At 28.0% G+C, this 5,090-nt stretch overlaps 1 long non-coding RNA gene across 2 annotated transcripts; it reads left to right on the top strand.

Moving 5' to 3' along the window:
• The first annotated feature begins 1,036 nt into the window (after positions 1-1,036).
• Positions 1,037-3,266, top strand: LOC106298951. Of its 2 annotated transcripts, XR_001261620.1 has the most exons (4): positions 1,037-1,198; positions 1,295-1,359; positions 1,433-1,827; positions 1,959-3,266. It is a non-coding gene; the product is annotated as an uncharacterized LOC106298951 (long non-coding RNA). The 2 variants fall into 2 exon arrangements; XR_001261619.1 differs by having other exon boundaries at positions 1,433-3,266.
• The last annotated feature ends 1,824 nt before the right edge of the window (positions 3,267-5,090 follow it).

Here is a 5,090-nt window from a genome sequence, read left to right as displayed (position 1 = left end):
GGATATCTAAAGTATCCGGAATGTTTTGGGGATATTATGTATATTTGGGTATTATAGATATGTTTTCAGTATTACATATATTTTTAAGGTTCAACATTTTCAGTTATAGTTTCGAGTTTCAGATAAAATTTTAAAATTTTTAAAATATATTTTGGGTACTCGGATAAAAATTTATAGATATTTTTGGTTCTTCGAGTAAGATTCGAGTAAAATTTTGAGTTTTTTGAGTATTTGAATATTTTCGGGTATTTATTTGATTTTCTGGTATTTTTCGTATTTTGGTTTTTTCGGCTTAGTTTGAGTATTTTTTTGTCCTAGATACCTGAATTGATCCGACTCATAGGTACCCAAATTACATGTATTTTACATGTATTTAAATTATGGACTTGAATTGATCCGGATCCAAAATGAACCAATTTGAACCCAAACTAATTTTTCTTCAAACACCTAGTTGGGTTCAAATGTCTAGGACCAGAAGAAATCAGACTAAAAAAAAACCGATTTGTGTCCGACCGGAAGGTCTAAATTTGTAAACCTATGTCTCTCATTATATTTTATGTGTATTTTATAAAAATTACATTTTTGAGTTAATGAGACTTATGATTTACTTGGAATTTTTTTGACTAATTCAATATTATAGATTTGAAGAATATTTTCTCTCATTTATCCTTTTTGGCTATTTTAAAAAAAAATAGTTTGAATTTGTGAAATGTTATATGTGACTCTATTAAAATAGTTAATTATACATGTTGAAGAAGAAAATTTAAGATATATATTATATTTCAGTTTGTGCTACTTTTACCAAAAAATTATAAATATATATCTGTGCAAAATATAACATTATGTTATGTTTGTTTTATATAAAAAGTTGATATTTTTTTAAAGGATGAAATAAACTATTTAATTTTAAAATTCTTAACCCATAAACACACTAAAAATGGCCCAAGATAAACATTGTAAACAAAGCCCAATTACACACTAAATTTTCCAGGAATGAAAAAACCAAGTTACGTTATCAAAAATGTTCACTCTGGAAAATTCTCTTTAAGCTCTCTCTCTCTCTCTCTCTCTCTCTGTGATCGGTTTCTCATCGATGTCAATAATCATCTAACTTAAAACCCCAAAACAAATCCAGTTTAAAATATCGATTTATGTTCATCAAAGTTGTTCAATTTGTTAGTCGATCTATCTACTCAAGGTTAGTCTCTTAATCGTTATTGTTTGTTACAACTATATATTTCAATATATTAGGTTTTCTGATCAAAATAGTTTGATTTATCTCTCTTGGTGATAGATCTTTTGTCAGGGAGAGTAGTTCAGCCATCACCTTTACCGATCATTGACATGCAATCAAATAAAGTAATTCATAATTTTATCTTTTTTTTTTGTTAAACATTCAGCTAAATATTGACATATCTCTTTATATCTGTAGATCGGCCATCATCTTAGTGTAGAATAAGATGCAGATTACAAAATCAAATTTCCCTCTTGAGAGAGCACAAACCCGTAAAGGTAGTCAAACTCGATCGATTGGTTAATCAAATTTCCCTCTTCCTCTGCGTTCAGCGGTATGAACACTGGTCAAGACCAAGATGGCCACATCACAATATGAAGATAAGTTTTTGGTATTTTAGTAAATATGATAGAATGATATGTTATTGACATAAGAATTAGAAAACTTGTTTTCTTCTGGATAGTTTCACTCTTTATAGGTATTTTTGAATAATTAATAAGATCTATACTCAAGCAATTGCCTTTATGTAAGCTAATCGTGTCTTTACTTGTCAACAAATCAAACGCGATAAACAAATAATTATTTACTCAAACGTAAACGTCACTATTTCATATTATAATAATTGTATACTTAATATTTGAAAGACTAATTTGTCTATTTCATTATACAGTGTAAATTGCGAGATTATTCTGACATATAATTGTAACTGTATTTGTTTGGACAGGTCTAAAGATGTGTTGGTTTAAGTACTAACCTTTCCAATATCTGAATGTGTTCAACACTTAAAAGATAAGTGTATCTATTTGGGATGCCATGCTTTTGCATATATGACTGAGATAACTGAAACATAATTATACTTTCATCTAATTTAAATCTACAGATTATTTATATGGTCTATATAAAACAAATAATGACTGACCAGAAACAAACACCAATTCAATATCACAAAGTTATTAATTTTACAACATTTGACATGAGTAGTATAATGTCTAAAAGATTTAACTTATGCATTGTTTTGTTTTCGTTTAAAAGAAGCTCAATATTTGATATAAATGGAATCTGTGGGTGAAAATAACTTTTTTGGTCCATACCGCTTCTATGGGTGAAAGTAACATGTCATCGTTTTGGAAGCCAGATGACTTTATGACTGTCTGATTGATGAAAGTAATCTTGTGCATGTTTTTTGTTGGTCGATATTGTTTTCCAGCAGGACTCATTTGGAAGTTCTCAACAGTCTTCCACTCACCTACATTGCATTCAATATCACAAAGTTATTAATTTTACAACATTTGACATGAGTAGTATAATGTCTAAAAGATTTAACTTATGCATTGTTTTGTTTTCGTTTAAAAGAAGCTCAATATTTGATATAAATGGAATCTGTGGGTGAAAATAACTTTTTTGGTCCATACCGCTTCTATGGGTGAAAGTAACATGTCATCGTTTTGGAAGCCAGATGACTTTATGACTGTCTGATTGATGAAAGTAATCTTGTGCATGTTTTTTGTTGGTCGATATTGTTTTCCAGCAGGACTCATTTGGAAGTTCTCAACAGTCTTCCACTCACCTACATTGCATTCAATATCACAAAGTTATTAATTTTACAACATTTGACATGAGTAGTATAATGTCTAAAAGATTTAACTTATGCATTGTTTTGTTTTCGTTTAAAAGAACCTCAATATTTGATATAAATGGAATCTGTGGGTGAAAATAACTTTTTTGGTCCATACCGCTTCTATGGGTGAAAGTAACATGTCATCGTTTTGGAAGCCAGATGACTTTATGACTGTCTGATTGATGAAAGTAATCTTGTGCATATTTTTTGTTGGTCGATACTGTTTTCCAGGACTCATTTGGAAGTTCTCAACATTCTTCCACTCACCTACATTGCGTTCTTCCCCCCCCCCCAAAAGACTTCATGTAATTCTTCTAACAGGAAAATAACGTAGACTTTAATTCAATATCTCATTGAAATTTCTTTTACCAAATTGAGAAAATAAACGCTATATTCAAATTCACGTTTTAGTTTCTTTGATTTCTCATTGCGATACAATAACAACAAAATACTCTTTAAGGATGATGAATAATATATACCTTTTTATCTGCAAATATGATTTCCAAACTCTCACCGAACCCGACAATAAAACCTGCAATTGATGGTTTCATTTGGATCAACCATGCCCATTTCAATGACCTAAGCTCATCAAGGTATCCCCTATATATTAAAATAAAAGCATTACAATATTAGAAGCATGACACTTGTCATCATGAGAATGATTTTCGGGAATCCTTAGAAAAGTAAATTGGTTCATCTAAATATAAACTATAATTTTCATTAAACTCATCATAAAATCATTTATTAGTATTAAATGTTATTTTTCATTCTTTCCTTAAATAAAAGTACGAAATTACCTAATGTTATTAAGATATATATATGCAATTAATGATTTCCAATAACAAAGATTTGCTGAAAATTTGTATCCATTCAATCATTTTTGTTTAAATTTTTGTTTATTAAAATAAATTACGCAATTGCATTAACCATATAATTAAAATTTTGGTTTTTTCGTATGTGTTGTATTTTGAATTTTTAAAAACGAATATAAATTACTAAACTCTTAAAAGTTTCAAACAAATTTTTGTTATTAATGGTTTAAATTTTTTTGTTATAATAAGATATAAATAGTTATAAACCACATGAGTAAAAAGTTTTATTTAATAAGTGTTTATATATATATATATATATATTGATATATTGATATTTACATTTAGGCATGGGCATTTCGGGTTTCGATTCGGTTCGGTTAGGGTATTTCGGGTATCGGGTAGTTCGGGTAGAGGGTTAGAGGATTCATTTATTACTTGACATATTTTCGGTTCAATTTGGTTCGAATAGTTTTGATTTCGGTTCGGATAGTAAAATTAGGAACCGGAAAATATCCGAAAAAATCGGTTCTCATTTGGTTTTGGTTCCGGTTCGGGTAGTTCGTATAGTTCGGGTAAAATATTGGTTATTTAGGGTTCAATATTAAAAAAATAAGATGATTTAGATAAAAAAATTTAGATACTTCAGATTACTTTGGATATTTCGGATAATACTATCCGGATAGTTTCGGATTTCGGATATTTTTGGGTAGTTCGGATACTTTATAATAATTTAGTTATTTTCAAATATTTTTTGGTATTTATAGTAGATTTTTAAATTATAAATATATATTTAGCTATGTTATATGTATATATAATTAAGAGTGTTATATATTAGGGTACCTGTTTAGTTTTCGGTTCGGTTTCGGCTTGGTTTGGATATATAAATATAGGAACCGTTCAAATATTTGAGGGTCTCGGCCTGGTTCCAGTTTCAGGTATTTCGGTTCGGTTCCGGTTCGGTTCTTCGGTTCCGGTTTTTTTTGCCCAGGTCTATTTGCATTGAACAAATATTGAGAATTTAACTAATATTTTAATTTTGAAATTTGCATTCAATTAAAAATGATTATAAATTACTAAAACTATTAGACATCTCAAATTATTTTTTTATTAATGGTTAAAAATTTTGTTATAAGATAACAATAATCATAAAACCATATGATTAAAAATTTCATTTAATAAACATCTTTACTAAAACTATATTTTATATCTATGTTTATCATTTAAATTTAATTATATAATATAGAATGGATAAAATTGTTTTTTTATTTATTTACCACAAAATGATCGTTAATAAACAAGAGTGGTTGTTTGATTTATATGCACAAGTCAATTTAATTATATACCTAATATTACTGATATCTTAATATTTCAATATATATTTATTATTTTATTATTTCATAATATGTAGAAAACATAAAATAAATAA

Source organism: Brassica oleracea, chromosome C6 (genome assembly GCF_000695525.1).
Source record: "Brassica oleracea var. oleracea cultivar TO1000 chromosome C6, BOL, whole genome shotgun sequence".
NCBI classification, from domain to species: Eukaryota; Viridiplantae; Streptophyta; class Magnoliopsida; order Brassicales; family Brassicaceae; genus Brassica; species Brassica oleracea.
Note: the sequence above shows the minus strand (reverse complement) of the source record. Positions and strands in the feature narration are given on the sequence as shown.